Here is an 18,623-nt window from a genome sequence, read left to right on the forward strand (position 1 = left end):
TAACACCTCTTAAAGACCTGGAGACTTTTCAGGACTCTTGATTCCTCATTCTTCTTGTTGTTGTTTTGGTCCCTGCTCTGTTTTATCTACACAGCATATATTTTATGTTATTTAGTTGTTCTTTCCGGAAAATCACATTGGGTTTGTTTTCCTTAGGCTTAGTTGTGTTGCCTTGTTCTCATTGGAGCGCCTTTACACAACATCCAAGGGTGCCTTTCAGAAAAGGACTTTATAAATAATACAGATGATCAGCTAATGGAAGGATTTGATAGCTGTCTTATGACATGACCTTTATCTCCACTCTTGATCTATCACTCAAGAAGCAAAAGGTCATTGCAGGATACAGCCGTAATAAATTCTCATTCTCTCTCTCTCTCCACCACCAGCAATCCCATGATAGTTAAACTCTTAGGCAGATAGAGATTGACATAAATGGGGTCATTGCTGGGCTTTACCATTTTTATTCATTTCTTTTCTCATCACAAGTAAAAAGTGCCAAATGTCAACGCATACATCCTCTTCATCCATCCAACATCCTTCCCTTTCCATTTGTGTAATCGAACTGACACGTATAAAAGGCCGTCCAAAAGAATGTACCCATAAGGTTTGCCATTTCTCATTTGTTTTCCTTACTTACGAGTCCTGTGCGGTGGACAAGAGGAGAAATTGAAAAGGTGAGTAGACAGTGTGAGTGACAACAGCCATAAAGGAGAGGTATGCTGGCTGTGGGTACTGCTATCAATTGAATGGTCACCTTTCCTATAGAATAGGCACCTGGTGCTTTCAAAGCCAAAAGGCTGGTCAGTATATAAGACAATAGTCATTGTCTTTATGGAGCAGGTCAGGAGCCCATCTAGTCCAACTTTCCATTTCCAAGAGCAACCAGCCGGGTGCCTCTAGAGTAGCCAACATGGTGCCCTCCAGAGGTTTTGGACTACAATTCCCATCATTCCTGACCATTGGCCATGCTGTCGGGGGCTGACAGCAGTTGCAGTCCACAACATTTGCAGAGCATCACATTTGCGATCCCTGCCCCACAGCCAGGAAATGAAGGTACTGTTCACCCCCAATTTAGTGTTCAACACTGAACCAAACACGAATGGGCCCAAGGTAAGCCATTTTTCTAAGCTAGTCCCTGTATTTGCAAGACGAGGGTGATTATAAGCATGGCCTGCCTTACAATGCAATTGTAAGCATCACTGGTATGATCTTTACTTCTTTTTTGTGTGGTACCTGGTTATAAGAAAGTGCATTTTTATTTCGTAGGAATTACCCAGTTCCATGGAAGCAGGATATTCAAACCGGCTGCTTGTTCACAGTGCAATCCTACACATGTGTACCTCCAAAGTAAAAACCTCTATATTTCTTTGTTGATTTCACCCTCCAATGGTGAACTCAGCTGATGAGTGCTAACAGGGTGGTAGCCAAAACAGGCCACTGAGAAACAAGGAGGAGATATCAGCACAATGGGGAAATCTTGTTTTGCAGAAGTAGCAAAAACCTTTAGACTCCCCCTCCCACAAAAAAGAAGAAACAGCCCAATGAGGAATGAGCTTTCTCAGCGGCCACAAAATGCTTAGTTGGGCGTGGTGTGGAATGGAGTGTTCTCAAAAAGAGCACTGCTGGCTGCTACATTGAACAAGAACACACCACACTGCAATAGTCCTTATTTGTTGCTGCTGTTGATAATGATATTATTATTACAGTTAAGGACCCAGAGAATATGGGTGTTTTACGAATGATAATGGGGAAAATAACTCAGAGTTGCAAAACTGCATTATAAGGAATAAACATAGGAAAGGAAATTTTGGATATTAGAAAGTGTCACATATAGAGCTTCAGGCAGGCCTCAGTGCGGAAAGTGAATCGATTCAAGCCTAGACTTGTCTTAACTTAGGTGTGCACATTGGAAACTACATACAAATGTTGGAGACGGCTGATTTGGACACTTGTCCTTTTTGCAATCCTACGGTCTAAACCAGAGGCTGCTCAACAGACCAGAAAAAATGCAAGCTTCAGGACTAAGAAGCCATATCGACTGTGATGCTTTTGACAACTGCGACAAGTGAGAAACCTATGCTAATGAAATATTCAACAGGAACAGGGATGTCCCATTAGCTAAGCCATCACAGAATGACAGCAAATGTGTATTCAAGTGAAGGGACCTCTATTCTTGAATGGGCAGACATCATTGAACAAGTATACTTCAGGGGGTATTCACATTTTTATATCTTGACAATATTCCAACTGAGTTTTATTAGCCCTGTTCACTTAATTATGTCTTGTCTAAATTATTGCTTAAATTTTTTATCGCACCAGACTGTTCAAAGAACTCGTTCATGCGGGACTAAGGCCATAATGCTTTACAACTTCTTGGAGACATGAGAGGAGAGAGATAGGGTTCCTTGTGGACCTTAGTGGGGATTCCAGTGGGTATAAGTGCAAGCAAGTGTTGTCAATTCTGCATTCACCTTTTCAGTGCAGGGCAGGTGCAGTATTTGCCTGGCATTCCTACAGGTGCCAAGAGCAGATAAACTATAATGACAAGCAAGGGCTTCTCTTTAGGAGAGTTGCATTAACGGGCACACCTGCTCACCTGCTTTTGTGATGCACACCTGCTTTTGTGATGGAGTTGTGCTTTTATTGCACCTTTATCAATCTGATGAGGATGTAGACTACCTATTCTGAATCAAGAAGCAGTATCAGATGATAGATAGATAGATAGATAGATAGATAGATAGATAGATAGATGATAGATAGATGATAGATAGATAGATAGATAGATAGATAGATAGATAGATAGATAGATAGATAGATAGATGATAGATAGATGATAGATAGATGATAGATGATAGATGATAGATAGATAGATAGATAGATAGATAGATAGATGATAGATATGCTTAAAATTGTATGGAAATGGTATGGGAGTTAATTCTGTGTACAGTCATACCTTGGAAGTTGAACGAAATCCGTTCCGGAAGTCTGTTCAACTTCCAAAACATTTGGAAACCAAAGTACGGCTTCTGATTGGCTACCGGAACCTCCTGCAGCCAATTGGAAGCCGCAGAAGCCCAGTTCGACTTCCAAAAATAGTCCGCAAACCAGAAGAGTCACTTCCGGGTTTGCAGCATTTAGGAGCCAAAACTTTTGGGAACTAAGCCATTCCAAAACCAAGGTATGACTGTATTTCTTAAGAATTTCATTCAGTGGGTAGAACTTCAGAGGATGTCAACACTGTCTTAGTGATTGCAAGCCTTGCAATGGATATCAGGTTGCTGCTCCCACCATGTCTTACCCTTTTGATCTGTTGCCAGAGCTACAGGACAGAAAGCCGGGGGGAGGGATGCCAACAAAGCCTGTTATTTCACCTCCTGTTAGTACACAATCTGTCTTAATGCACATGTGCAACTGAGGCATCGCTTCAGAGCGGCAGCTGCACTATGGATGTGGTGTGCATGCATGTGCTGCCAATGCTGTGCTTTATGGATGCTTATGCACAGCACTGCCACACGAGGGTATTCCCATTCAGGTGTGCAATCCAACTGGAGCCATTTGGCAAGGTTCATTCAGCCAAACTGGACGTGTGTGCTGTCTACTGCTGTGCCGATACATCAAACAGCCAACAGAGGAGCCCTAGTCTCTACATTTCTATGAAGTGGTCACCTCCCATGTCAACCGCTTCATGCATTCACTAATGTCACCATATGTTGCCTATTTAATGAGCATTCATTCCAACTTGCTTGGGGGAGGTTAGCTAATGGTGCATCAAAACAAATGCTGTCCCAAACTTTCAAGGGCACTTTCCACATTTCAAGAAGTCCAATCTTTTGGGGAAGTGGGTTTGTTGCACAAGACCTCCAAATCAACTTTAATTGCTCAACCTCAACCTGATGGTATGTGATTGAAACCCATGCAAAAAAAGTGACAGACTGGAAGTGCCAGCACTCCACCACTCTGCAGTGAGATACAGTGGTACCTTGGGTTACATACGCTTCAGGTTACAGACTCCGCTAACCCAGAAATAATACCTCTGGTTAAGAACTTTGCTTCAGGATGAGAACAGAAATTGTGCAACGTTGGCACAGCAGCAGGAGGAGGCCCCATTAGCTAAAGTGGTGCTTCAGGTTAAGAACAGTTTCAGGTTAAGAACGGACCTCCAGAACGAATTAAGTACTTAACCTGAGGTACTACTGCATATTTCTTTTTCAATTGCAGTAATTACTTCTGAACTTGCATCCATAGATAAAAATTAGCATGTACATTTTATGTAAATCCGTCTGCTTTTTTGGAGACACTTTTCTTGCTTTTTGGCAATGTGTTAATAGCTTTATTAGAACAATTTGGTTTGCGGAATGAGCTCTCGCCTCATGATACAGCCTGCAAGATAATATCCAGATGAAAGTTTGAGGCAGTATGATGCACACAACTCTCGGAAAGTGTGCATTAATTCTGCTAATAACACCACTCACTGCTAGCTTGCTCTTCTTTAATTAAGATCTGGACAGGAATGCTGGCATAGTTCCCCATGTGATTTCCAGGTAGCTTACCTAGAGTTTAATTACTGGAAGCGCTTCAGCCTTAAGACAGTGTCTTTGCTCTAGATAGTTTGTGCAAATGCTCAAAACAAGGTCAAGATTTTTGAGGGCCTGCCAAGCAGCAGACCATGAATGGGTCTCCTCTGGACTTGACCATTTCAGTTGCTACACCCCTCCCCATTTTACAATTAGCATTTTTTTTAGCTGGAAGGCACATACCATTCTAAGGAGAGAGACTAGGAGGAAGCAGGGTTGACCTGGAAGCCTCTCTGTCTCCTGAGTTACACTCCTGGCAAATCCCCTCCTGCTTCTGAAGGCATATAATCATAACCCAACTATTCAAGCCTCTGGCCCTGGCTGCACAAATGGTACCTCTTAACAGGTTTGCTTTCTAGAACAGAGAGGAGATACGTTTGTCTCTAGCTGCATGTATTTTATTATGCTGTATTAGAAAAGAGTTGGGGTGAGATGAACAAAAAGGCAAAGGAAGCATTCACACAAAAGTTAACCTGGGGTGGACAGAAGGCTCAGCATTCTCCAGTTCTTCCTTTTCCATTTTATGCTGCATCTTGAATTGCAACAGAGCACCTACACTACAGCCCCTTTGCCCCTCCTTGCACAATTTGCTATGTTGCTTAATCATTTCTGGAACTTGTTCCCCCTTTCCGACATGAGACAGTAAACAAGCTTATGCAAAGCAACTTTCCCTCTGAGTGTGCAATTACTGTGCTTTTTTTAAAAGAAAGTTAAAATTCTGCATGTTGTAAAAAACCACCATTCTTTCCCTCTTTGTAGCTGGATCAATTAAAAATGCACAAACCAGGCAATAGGAATTCTCTAATTAGGCGACCAATCGGATTAGCACTAGTGCAGTGAGGAAGCATTTAATCAGGTGGAAACCAGCAAGAAGAGCCTTTAAAATGGAAGCAAAAATGGCAATAAGGGATCCTTTCCATCTGCAGAGTTTCCATTATGGCTCCATTCTATTTATTTTTATCAGATTTTCTGTGGGAGGGGGACACATAGGGCAATCCCTGGGGAAAATATAGGTTGATTGCACAAGGATGGTGATGTCATCTGGACCTCCATCAAATGTGAATGGACAAGGCGTGGCCATTCCTCAAAAACCTCTCACCTGGAAGAGCCCCTAAAACAAAACCAGCAACCACCCTCTGTATAGCAAAAGGGGGAAGCAGGGGAGTCGATGGTTGACATAACATGCATCATTAAAGCTGAAGTGCCTGAAGCGATCACTTTTGAATATCTGAAAAATGATAGGTGGAAATGTTAGAATTTAATATTCCCAGTCAACCATGGAGCTATGGTTATTATCTGACAAGGGGATGCTTTCAAGGGGAACTCAAAGACTGCTCTATAAAGAAAACCAACTTATCAGATCAAAAATTAAACTTTTGTCTGGGAGCATAAAGACGGTTGCAAAAAAAAGGGAACTGTTGCAAAGAGATTTAACGGTTTGACACCCTATGAATACCTATGCATTTTAAAAGATCGCCCCCCAGAAAATGCCGGCAAAACATCAGCATAGCCTACTCAAACACCATCCCCTTTGATTTTGATCAGATTGTAGATAGAATGGCTTTTTTAATTTTTAAAAAAATGGCCAGCTGGGGCACCATTTAGGGCAGATCGGGGTCAGAAGACACACATCTGCTGATAGGTTTCTGATCAGATGCAATAATGCCTCAGGAGACAGCATGGTCATTCCCAGGGCCAGTGGTAGGGGCTTCATGCTCCGGCACCAGGGAGCGGAGAGCAGGCAGGGGCAGGGCTGGGGCGTGCCGCCCGTAGGGGCAGGGCGCGCATCCTGGGGGTGGGGCACACCACCTATGGGGGCGTGGCATCCAGCGTGGGCGGGGGACAGCCACAATGGCACCCCACCAGGATCGCGCTGCTGGGGGCAGTGCGCTCCCCCTGCACTCCTCTTCCTCCACCAGTGCCCAGGGCAGCTCTGTTCCTTCACCTTGCAACCATCAATCAGGAGTCTTGCAAAGGTATGTTTACTTCCTCTCCCACCCCATCCCTCCCAAACAAAACACATTCTCTACAAGGACTTGTTTGGGGCTTTTCAGTTTATCAAAAAGTTGAATGAGGTGTGGGGAGGAGAGTAATCCTAAGAGAGGTCTATATAATTATGCATAGTGTGGACAAAGAGGACTGGCAGATATTTTCTCTTTCACTTCCTCATAGTACTTAGAGCTTACGATCAACGAGTGAACTTGGTGGGCAGCAGATTCAGGACATATGAAGGGAAGAATTTCTTCACCTTCATTTATGGAATCCACCACCACAAAGTATAGTAGCGTCCATTAATTTAGATAGCTTTAAAAGGATACTAGACAAATTTGTGGAAGCTTGACCCATCAATAGCTACTAGCAATTTTTGCTTCATGAAAACCCCAGATTCAGAGAAAGAAAGCCACATAATATCAGTTATTGAGCAGAAGCACCAGAGAAATCCCATTGCCTTCAACCTCCCCTAGTGGGCTTTCTGAATGCATTTTGCCAGTGAGGGAAACAGAAAGCTAGTATTGATGGGTATTTAATTTGATACAAAAAGAAATATAGGAAACTACTTTATACAGTGAGACCCAAGGCCAGCCCAAGACATTTTGGCACCTGAGGTGACCTACAAAAATACCACTACCACCCTCCCTACCAGAGAAGAAGGGGTGAGTGAAGATCTACAACAGGAACAAGGGGGGATAAAGATTTGCATCGGGATGTGCTGCTCCTGTGGATTCTGCTGCCTGAGGCAATCATCTCACCTTACCTCATGGATGGGCTGGCCCATGTCAGGTCATTGTTCCATCTAGCTTAGTACTGTCTATGTGGCTTTCCAGGCAAGAGTCTTTTTTAGCTCTTCCTGGAGATGCTGAAGATTGAACCTAGGATATTCTGCATTCAAAGCATGTGCTGTACCACTGAGTTACGTTCTTAAATTCCTCTTCCACTGTGTACCATTGTAAGTGTTGCATCTGCTGTTAGATTGAATGATGACCACGGCCAGAATTTAACTAGGATTTGAAACTAGCTTCTGACTCTGAACGTTTTAACTAAACTGGGTTAAAAAAGCCAGAAAGGCCTGTAAGTATAAAAGAGGAAATCCTCAAAATGGTTAATTTTCTTCCAAGTTAAGTCTACTGACAGCTAAAGCATAATCATCCTTTTTCCAGTGATCTTATCTGGGTAGTCTCATCTCATTTCAAGCACCTTTGCTGAGTGACCTTACACAACAAATGAGCAATAGGGGTGAGTAGGTTAACTTTGCTGTAGAAAAGGTTCAGCACCTGCCAATAATAGCTACATTGGCCAGGCTGAAAAGTCACCTCTTTCTGCCTAATTTGCAATATGCAATGCGTCCACAGCCAGCCTCAGGAGTACAGTTCAACTTCCTGACAATGCCTGCTCTACTTTTCATTTTTACATTATCATAAAACTCAGAAAATAATAATAAAAAGAAAGTGCTCAAGTTAAAGACCCCTGATGTTTACAGGTAGTTAAACTGAGCCGCTCTTCCAAGCTTTTGATCGCCTGGCAGCTACTTCAAACGAATATAAGTAATAGCTAAACGCTGACAGTCAAAGGTGTCATAGCACAAGCCGAAAAAGCTTATCAATGAGAGGATTGTTATAATATATTTTCCAGCCTGTGACACTATACCTGTGGGAGTCGAAATTTCCGCACTTATCTGGCATAAAATTATCTTTCCCATTGTAAATAAGTGCCACTTTTTACCCAGTTCAAACATGCTTGTGAGGGAAGCTTTTTGTAGAAGACTCGAATGAATTAAACAATAAGAGTTCTAGATCATGAATATTCATCTTCGCAATCCCACCTGGCACTCGAGAGAGTAGCAAAGCAGTCACTGATCAGTGATCACACAGATGAAATTATTGTTTTTAAAAGAAAAACCATTGGCTGATTCCAACACATAAATAATCACTTCCCTACATTTGATCACTAGTAGCTGAATGTGTGAACTGATTCCTTTGAAAAGTGTGGTGCCTGAAGGAATGTGAAATGATACGGAAGTTGCTGTCTGTGATGCTAAATCCCCAATAGCATTCCCCCACTTGCTTGTTGTCATTTGACGTTGCAGGGATCAAGCAAGTTCACCATTAAGGGTAAGAGGTACACTGCAAACTCAAGATGGAGTAACTGTCATGAGTTCCTCTCATATAACCCGCTTGAATGACCTGAAGGTCTGATGTTTACTACGATACCAGAGGCCCAAGCAGGGCTGGGTCTGGTCGCCACCAGAGGGGGAGCCTGCTTTCGAGTGAGCATGTATATATTTTATGTTACAACTAAAACAAATAACCCTGCAACCTGTAGTTGAGAGATCACTAAAGGTCTCAGGGAATCCTTAGCATGTGCTCCCAAGCATCCCTGTTAAGACAAGCCCAACCAGATGCTTCAAAAGTTGAGGTAGATTTTGCAAGGAGCTACGGCAGAGAACTATAAATTAGCTGCGGAAGCCAACCAAAAAGCTGAGCAAGCGTGCAAAAAAGTCGAGGAGATCAAAGGGGAAGTAAGACCTCTGAAAAGACAGGTAGGAGAACAGCAAGCCTACCTGTCAATGGTGGAATTGAAAAGTAAGGAATGCAATCTTAGGCTGAGGGCCGTCCCAGAACTGGAGCAGGGCAACCTAGAGGAATTTTTGACGCAGTTATTTTCTAAATTTTGGGGGGTTGAGGAAGACAAAGACTTTAAAATTGTGACGGCCTTCAGATTGGGAAGATCGGTTAAGAAAGACAAGTCCAGAGACTGTTTGGTTTGTTTGAGAACAAGAGAGGAAAGAGACAAGATACTAGGCCAACATTTTAAAAAATCTCTGGAAGTTGAAGGCAAAAGAGCAGAAATTTATAGAGACATTCCTAAATATCTGTTGGACCTTAGAGCCTCATATACAGACTTGGCCAAACTGTTAAGGTACAACGCAATTCCTTACAGGTGGGAATTCCCTCAAGGTTTATCATTCACCTATAAAGGAAAGAAGGTAAGAATTAAAACATTAGAGGACCAGCAGAAGTTCCTACACGACAACGAGGAGGACCTCCAAAAGGGAGCTGCAGTTTCTTGGCCTCCACCACCGGGATTACCACCAGGAAGCGTACCATCTGGAGGCGGACCGGCACCACATCCTTCGGGAACGGAGGATAACATAGATACCCAACTGTGATACTTAAGTATTAGACCAGGATGTCTCTACAGCTTCTTAGTTGGAATATAAATGGCGGGAACTCTCCAGAAAAAAGGAGAAAAGTATTTCACATTTTGAAAAAAGAACAATTGGACATTATCTGCCTGCAAGAAACGCATGTGACAAGACTCCATAGAAAAGTGTTAATTAATAAAAGGTTAGGCCAAGAATTTATCTCATCGGACAAAGTTAAGAAAAGAGGAGTGGTGATATATGCAAAGGAGAACTTGTCACCAAAATTTGTATTCAAAGATGAACAGGGCAGAATTTTGGCGATTGAAATTCAGACACAAGGAGAAAAGTTTTTAATTTTAGGAATATACGCCCCAAATGAAGGAAAATCGGAATTTTTTAAGAGGCTGCATGAGACTATGCTGGACTATTTGGATTACAACAACATTATCATGTTGGGAGATATGAACGGAGTCGTCTCAGTGAATATGGATAAGTCGCAAAGTGCTAACATAACGAAAGACGGCAGACTACCAAAAACTTTTTTCGAAATGACTGACAATTTGGATTTGACTGATATATGGAGGATCAAGAACCCTCTAGGGAAAGAAGGAACTTTCTTTTCTGAGGCCCACATGACATGGACGCGAATCGACCAAATATGGATAACTAGAGGACTGGCACCTAAGACCAGAAAAGTGGAAATCTGCCCAAAAACCTGCTCCGACCACAATGCTTTGAGAATGGAACTGAGATTAAATACAACCGGATCTTTCAGATGGAAAATGAATGACGCTTTGTTAAGAGACCAGGAGATTGTTAAGAAAGCCCAAAAAGTTTTAAAGGACTATTTTGAAATAAATCTAAAGACAACTGTGGAAAAAAGAACAATCTGGGACGCAAGTAAAGCAGTTATGAGAGGGTTTCTAATACAGCAGAACACGATTAAAAAAAGGCTCTGGAATGAAAAGAAGGAGAAGATTTTGGAGAAAATAAGAGAAGGAGAGAAAAAATTGAGATCCAGGCCTAAATCAAAGGAAGTATTGAGAGAAGTGAAGTTTTTCCAGGCACAATATTCGAAACTGATAAATCAAGAGGTGGAATGGAAAATTAAACAAATGAAACAAAGATCCTTTGAATCTGCTAACAAGTGTGGGAAGCTGCTGGCTTGGCAGTTGAAAAAGAGACAAAAGCTCAATACAGTTACAAATCTAGAGATCGAAGGGAGAACGGTTCAGAAACCCGAGGAAATTAGAAAGTGTTTCCAGAGATATTTCAAAGAACTTTACTCACAAAGGCCACAAAAAGATTCGGAGGTGGACCAATTTCTCACAACTAATGGATTACAAAAAATACCTCAGGAAATGAGAGCAACCTTGAACTGTAATATTACGTTCCAAGAAATTGAATGCGCCATTCAGAACCTGCAACTGGGCAAGTCTCCAGGACCTGATGGACTTACTTCCAAATACTATAAGGTGCTGAAGGATTCGTTGATACAACCATTGTTGGAAGTTAGTAACCAGATTATGGAGGGGAGGAAGGCACCGGAAACGTGGAAAGAAGCTTTCATCACGTTGATACCAAAATTAGAAACTGAAAAAACCCAACTTAAAAACTACCGTCCTATTTCACTCATAAATGTGGATTACAAAATTTTTGCAGACATTTTGGCAAGTAGGTTTAAGAAAGTATTAAATGAAGTGATTCATAAGGACCAAGCAGGCTTTCTCCCTGGCAGGCATTTATCTAATAACACAAGAAACATCATTGACATTTTGGAATTTTTACAGACAAATTCAAATACAAGAGCGGTGTTGATTTTTATTGATGCGGAGAAAGCCTTTGACAACATTTCTTGGATGTTTATGAAGAAAAATTTGGAAAGGATGGGAGTAGGGCGGGGGTTTGAAAATGGAATAGAAGCAATTTATTCAGAACAAAAAGCTAAATTGATAGTAAACAACGTGGTGACAGAGGAGTTCAAAATTGAAAAAGGGACACGACAGGGGTGCCCTCTGTCTCCTCTGCTGTTTATTTCAGTCCTGGAGGTGCTATTGAACATGATCAGAAATGACCGGTTGGCACAGGGAATTGTGGTCGGAGAGAAACAATATAAACTGAAAGCATTCGCAGATGACTTGGTATTAACACTACAGGAGCCAGCCTCTAGTACTAAAAGAGCGTTAGAATTAATTTCTGACTTTGGTCGGGTGGCGGGATTTAAGCTGAATAAACAAAAAACTAAAGTCTTAGCAAAAAATTTGACAACTACTGAAATAGAGGAGTTCAGAAAAGAAACGGAATTAAATGTGGTTAAAAAAGTAAAGTACTTAGGGGTGCACTTGACCTCCAAAAATTTGAATTTGTTTAAGGACAATTATGAGAAATGTTGGTCAGAGATCAAAAGAGACTTGGAAACATGGTCAAGACTGAAACTTTCCTTGTTGGGTAGAATAGCTGCTATAAAGATGAATGTATTGCCGAAAATGTTATTTCTGTTTCAGGCCCTCCAGATCGTGGACAAGGTGGAATGTTTTGGAAGATGGCAGAGGGATATCTCTAAATTTGTCTGGCAGGGCAAAAAGCCCCGAATAAAGTTTAAAATACTAACTGATGCGAAAGAAAGAGGGGGGTTTGCCCTGCCGGACTTGAGGTTATATTATGAATCTGCAGCCCTCTGCTGGTTGAAGGATTGGATTTTATTGGAGAACACCGATGTCCTCGACCTGGAGGGATTTGATAATGCTTTTGGGTGGCATGCATATTTGTGGTACGACAAGGTTAAAGTTCATAGATTGTTCAAAAACCATATTGTCAGAAGGGCAATCTTTATGGTCTGGTCAAAATATAAAGACTTATTGGAGAGTAAAACTCCGAGGTGGCTCTCACCGATGGAGGCCAAAGCACGTAAAAGACTCAACATGGAGGCCCACTGGCCTAAATATTGGGAAATAATTGAAAAAATTGGAGATAATTGGAGGTTGCAGAGTATGGAAAAGTTAAAAAACAAGGTGCGAGATTGGTTGCATTATGCCCAAATCCAGGAAGTTTTTAAAGCGGACAAAAAAGTGGGTTTCCAGGAGGAAAAATCGAAATTAGAGACAGAGTTGCTAGAGCCAAAATCTAAGTTAATTTCGAGAATGTACAACTTGCTGCTTAAATGGAATACACAGGATGAGATTGTTAAATCCTCCATGATAAAGTGGGCGCAGGATTTGGGGCACAACATTATGTTTGAAGACTGGGAAAGGTTATGGAACACCGGAATGAAATTTACGGCATGTAGTGCCCTGAAGGAAAATATTATGAAAATGATATACCGGTGGTACATGACCCCAGTCAAGCTTGCAAAGATATATCACCTGTCTGACAACAAATGTTGGAAATGTAAAGAGGAGGAAGGGACATTCTTACACCTCTGGTGGACCTGCCCGAAGGTGAAGGCCTTCTGGGAAATGATACATAATGAACTAAAAAAGGTGCTTAGATTTACCTTACCCAAGAAACCGGAGGCCTTCCTCCTGGGCATGGTAGACCAGAGGGTGGCAAAGAAAGATAGAATTTTCTTTATGTACGCTACTACAGCAGCAAGGATCTTGATGGCAAAGCACTGGAAGACACAAAATCTACCCACATTGGAAGAATGGCAGACGCAGCTGATGGACTATATGGAACTGGCTGAAATGACTGGCAGAATTCGAGACTCGGGAGAAGAAGAAACGGAGGAAGTTTGGGAAAAGTTTAAGGATTATTTGAAAAAGCATTATAAGTTGTATGAATGTTAAAAAATGCTCCTTTTTAGGAAATTACAGCTTCAGCATCGGAAAATTTTTGAATTGGAAAATAAGGTATAACAAGACAGAAGTGGTGTAATGAAATAATTTTATTGTGTTGAAACTAAAAATTAATGGATTTGGACTGAAATGTATAGAGACCAGATATCACGATAAAATGGAAGATATATTATTATGTTTAAAATAAGTTAACAAATTGCTGAGGTTTTGAATTTACAGAGAATGCAGTGCTCGGAAGATGGGGGGAGTCCACTAGATCTATGGAAATATGTATCTGGAAGTTGGATTTTGTATACTATAAACTTAATAAAAATTATATTAAAAAAAAAAAAAGTTGAGGTAGATTTTAATCTGTTTTTGTATTTTAACTTTTGCATGTTTTATTTTAGGTTTGTAATTTTTTCTGGGTTTTACTGTTTTATCTTTTGTAAACTGCTTTGATATTGTTGTTGTTGTTTTACAATCAAGCAGGGTATAAATGTTATGAAATAAATAAATAATCGAAAACAATAAAAATGTCCAAGGTTCCTTGGAAGAGTAGCCTATTATTATCCCTTTTCATTCCTTCACATGTGATGCTATGGAGAACCATTACCTTTCAAAATGCAAAACCGCCATTTGATGTTACAAAGCCAATTTTATGGGGAATTATCATCTCACCTATCTGGTGGGAAGAATGACCTTTCCCCCTGTATAGCAAAAGCATAGATGCGACCGAAGTTTCTTGACATAACATTTTTCAATAAATATTATTAGAACTCAGGGTGTGCTTTCAGACATGGGGAATATTGCATTAGTTTTCCTGATTATAAAGCTAGCACTTCTGCCCTGTTTTCCGCTGTTCCTTTCACACTGCAGTACCTGTAATGTAATAGAACGGTGGCTTTTTGACCGATAAACTGGTATGTCATGCTAAATTTCATTCACACCAGTGGGTATGGTGTGACACAACAACAAATATCCAACACTGCTAAACCCCCACTCTTTCTGCACATGCACATGTTCTCCAAAGATTCCATCATTTTAAAAGGCAGGAAGTAACTGTGCGCTTGTATTTCACCCCAAATTTTGTCCCTTTACTCCCATGATTTTCTGGGTTAAAGGAGCTGCAAATGTATTTCTCTGGAATAAAAATATGTGGAAATGAGTATTAAACATGCACTATATTTCATTAGTTTTCTGGAAGTAGTTTTTTCGTCATGTGAAAGCTCAAATTTAATGTGGAAATTAACAGTCAGGGAAACGATGGGATATGGCCTCAGCCCAGTATACCTGAAGGAACGTCTCCACCCCCATCGCTCAGCCCAGACACTGAGGTCCTCCTCTGAGAGTCTTCTGATAGTTCCCTCACTGCGAGAAACGAAATTACAGAGAACCAGGCAGAGGGCCTCCTTGGTAGTAGTGCCCTCCCTGTGGAACACTCTCCCTTCAGATGTCAAGGAAATAAAGAACTAGAAAACTTTTAGAAGACATCTGAAGGCAGCCCTGTATCAGGAAATTTTTAATGCTTGATGTTTTATTATGTTTGTATATATGCTGTAAGCTGCCCAGAGTGGCTGGAGAAACCCAGTCAGATGGGTGGGGTATAAATATTATTATTAAGCTGCTGTGTGAATGCAGCAACAGTAATGGTCAGTTACTGCCATTTATAACATCTCATTGCCTCATCATCTCATGTTCATGTTTACCAGCAAAAACCATGCACAGTATTGGAAGTGATTGACTGCTGTCTCTCATCCCTTGAAGGCTCCACACTTTTCAAGAAGTGGGTAGAGCCTAGGAAGCGTAGTAGAGCCCAAGAAAGATAAAGTTGAGTTCCAGGCCTTTTGTTCCAGCAAGATCAGCTGAGGTGCCACAATCCAAATTAGTGACTGTAGCACCTCCAGCATCCCATTTGGTACCTCTTTTGTGAGTTACATTCCCTTCCTCACTTCCATTGTAGCATCACAGCTGCAATATGAATGCATGCTTGCATTCCAATACATTTGAGTTATTGGAATCAAGACCATACTGTAGAATTGGCCAACACAACTTGTAACGCCCCCCCCCCCAAGACCTACAATGAAGAAGGTGACCACACTCAGGCAAGCAGCAGTATCAAGAGGTTTATAGAGCCTCTGGTGTATCATCATACATGGCTGGTGGGCTGCATTTGGGTCACACATTGTGGAGGTTTGGACCAGAAACAGGCACTTACAAATGAATGATGTCCAGGCTAAGCACATAGCACAAACCAGCCAGCATGGCCTTTGCAACATCACTCAACAGTTTTTGGAAGATTATATCTAAGTACTTCTTTGCTTGTATATTGCAACCCAAATCCCTCAAATGCTATTGGATTACCCTAAATCATTTTACTATGGCACTTGATTTAAATACTGCTGTATAGGGTCCAGTCGCTTAAGTGCACACAGGAATGTTTGAATTGGAACACGTTCAGAAGGCACCTGCAGGAGATATTTTTAAAGCAAGTGTTGTAAATCTCTCTGGATGTGACAGACTTTATAAAAATTAAATAATGTCACGCCTTATAAGCTTTTCATTCACTTCGAGCAAACACATGCAGGGCACCGAGGCCGATACTTAACTTTTTCCATCTGTTGATCCAATGCCACACAAAAGCTTGAATGCCACATTGCTAATTTTCCAGCATGTGGTAACTATTTCTCTGTGTGCTTTGCTCTCTCTCTCTCTCTTTTAATGAGTTACTGAGTTACAGAGAGTGGCAACTACTAGCAAGCATCAGGTGTACGCTGGTCCAATAGGCTTAGCATGGGGTCACGTTTGCTGGCAGTAAATCATGTCAGGATTCCTATGGCAGCACCATTTCAGTTTTACACCGGAAAAAGTAAGCCCTAATTTTCAAAACTGCATGCGCTTATGTGACTCTATAAATAGAAAATGTCAGCGTCGGGTTTGACTAATGTGTCTCCATCAAATGGATGTCATTCTGAATGCACCTGTGGAAATATAGCCTGGGATAGAAAGCTTGGCACACGATCCTGTTAGAAAATATCAAGTCAATAAAACATAAGCCAATTTACATGGCTACTCAAGTATAGTTGGGGGGGTGTAAGTTATTAAGCATGCAGGAACTCCTTGAAATTGCACAACACTCAAAGTCATGTCTCTTGTTGCTGTTAAAAGCCATGGGTGAATTCTCCAGAGTTACACCTGTCACTTGGAGTGCAGTAAGTCTACTGTTGAGAACCAGTTCAACTCACTCTGATAGAAGGTGAAGCCCAGAGTTGGATTTGGGATCAGGAAACTGCCCGAATTGCAGGGTGAGGGGCTAAGCAACTATCCACTCAGCCTCTGGGGAGGGGGAGAATGGTGTAAACAGTTCATCATCACTTTTAAAGCTGATAACACTGACCTGCATTGCATCAACGGGTTTGTGTATGTGTTGCAATTCATGGGAAGATATACAATGTAAGTTACCATTCCACAAATTATGTGTGCGGACTGTGATCCGTTCCATGTGTGCTATTTATCATCTTGTACAGAGGGGATAAACCATGCATGCAAAACCCTGTATCCAAGCCATAAAATGCAATTTTAAAAGAAGGCGTTCAAAGGATGAACAAGTAGAGGAAAGTGTGCTACCAGATTGTTTCCAGATCTGCTTGTATGTCTGTTAGGGATGGAAGAGAATTTCAATTCAGTACTCATTTGAAGGCTAATCTATCAAATTCACACTTTCCAAACCAAAATACAGCTATCCCTCAAAACTTGCACTTATCTGAATTTTTCGATGCAACCATCCAACCAATATTTACAAAAATATTTGGGAACAGTGTGCACAAAAAACAAGATATTAATAAACAATCATACAGAAATGCATTATTTTAGGAGCGATAGCTTGCAGAAATGTGTGCATTAGTCAAAAGTACATAGTAAATGTGTTCATTAGGAGAAATTCACACTAAAATGTTGATGAATTTTCAAATGGATTTTTTTATCCTGGGTGCATTATAAGGCCATCACAATTAGTAACCATCGAGAGCCTTCCCATCCATGAATTTGTCTAATCCCCTTCTGTGTTTGTCAGTTCTACACTTTGCCAGCAGTAGTTATGTGAGATAATAAGTTTACCTCTCCCGAAACAACAATGCCCTTTCCTGGCAGATGGGCAACATGAACATGAGAAGGAATGGCATCACTTCTTTGCAGATACACTGCAATTCCAATAGCAATGCTGCTCTAGTTGCCATGGCAATAGTTCCAAGTATACTCTGAAAATCCTACAGAAAATGTGTAGCAGTCAATGGTATCTTCAACAATACCCCCCCCCCCAATTCCTTCTATTCAGTGATAATTTTGGGCACTTTCTTGTTTGGTTTATGTCAGGTATCTGAATTCAAGTCATATTTTATCTTTCTTTTTAAGAGAAAGCTCCTGCAAACATATTATACCAGTGCTTTGGCTTCCAGTAGATTCCAGTTATTATTAGAAAACCAGCTGACTTCTAAATAGCTCATCCTCTGTTGCCACAACCAAGTAGGATGCAGTTCCTTGGTTCTAAAACCACAAGGGCTTCAGTCCTAATCCCACCTGCCTGGACTAAGCCCCACTGAATTTAATAGGACTTATTTCTGAATAGAGATTGTGAGGTCTGCTCTGTAAAGTCTGGTGGAAGCAGCAGTATCCCAGCTTTCCTCCAAAGAATTCAGGATAGCGTGCATGTGAGCCACTACTGTTTATCGTCACTACAAATATGGGCAACCTGTTGAACCAAGAATGGGCAACCTATAGACCTCAGCCTGATTTCACACAGATGGCAAGGAGGGGAAAATTGGAAGTGAGGGGGGGGGTAAAATTAAAAAAGAGAACAGTTGCACCACCAACCTTTAGCCCTGTCCCTGCCCACCACCATCATGCAGTCCCTGATAGATTACTCACAAGAAAATGCAGTCCTCATCAGAAAAAGGATGGTCACCTCTGAAGCAGAGTAGGTCATATAGCATGGGGGAGTGGTGAGAGGGTGGTATAAGATAAAGAGTGTGAGATGGGCTTCAATTCAATGACCTTCATGACCATCTAAATCTGAGCTTTTAAGGGTGATGGAAACAGGCAACGAAGAGGACAAAGCAAGAGTAGTTTGGGGTTTAC

General features: G+C 41.3%; 1 long non-coding RNA gene across 1 annotated transcript; it reads right to left on the reverse strand.

The window, feature by feature from the left end:
• Positions 1-445: 445 nt before the first annotated feature.
• LOC309378446 lies at positions 446-16,822 on the reverse strand. Its single transcript, XR_014172082.1, has 2 exons — positions 16,736-16,822; positions 446-642 (listed from the first exon to the last, which is right to left on the reverse strand). It is a non-coding gene; the product is annotated as an uncharacterized lncRNA (long non-coding RNA).
• Positions 16,823-18,623: the final 1,801 nt, after the last annotated feature.

The sequence above is a fragment of the Podarcis melisellensis genome, assembly GCF_964234715.1.
Source record: "Podarcis melisellensis genome assembly, chromosome: 9".
In the NCBI taxonomy this organism is placed as follows: domain Eukaryota; kingdom Metazoa; phylum Chordata; class Lepidosauria; order Squamata; family Lacertidae; genus Podarcis; species Podarcis melisellensis.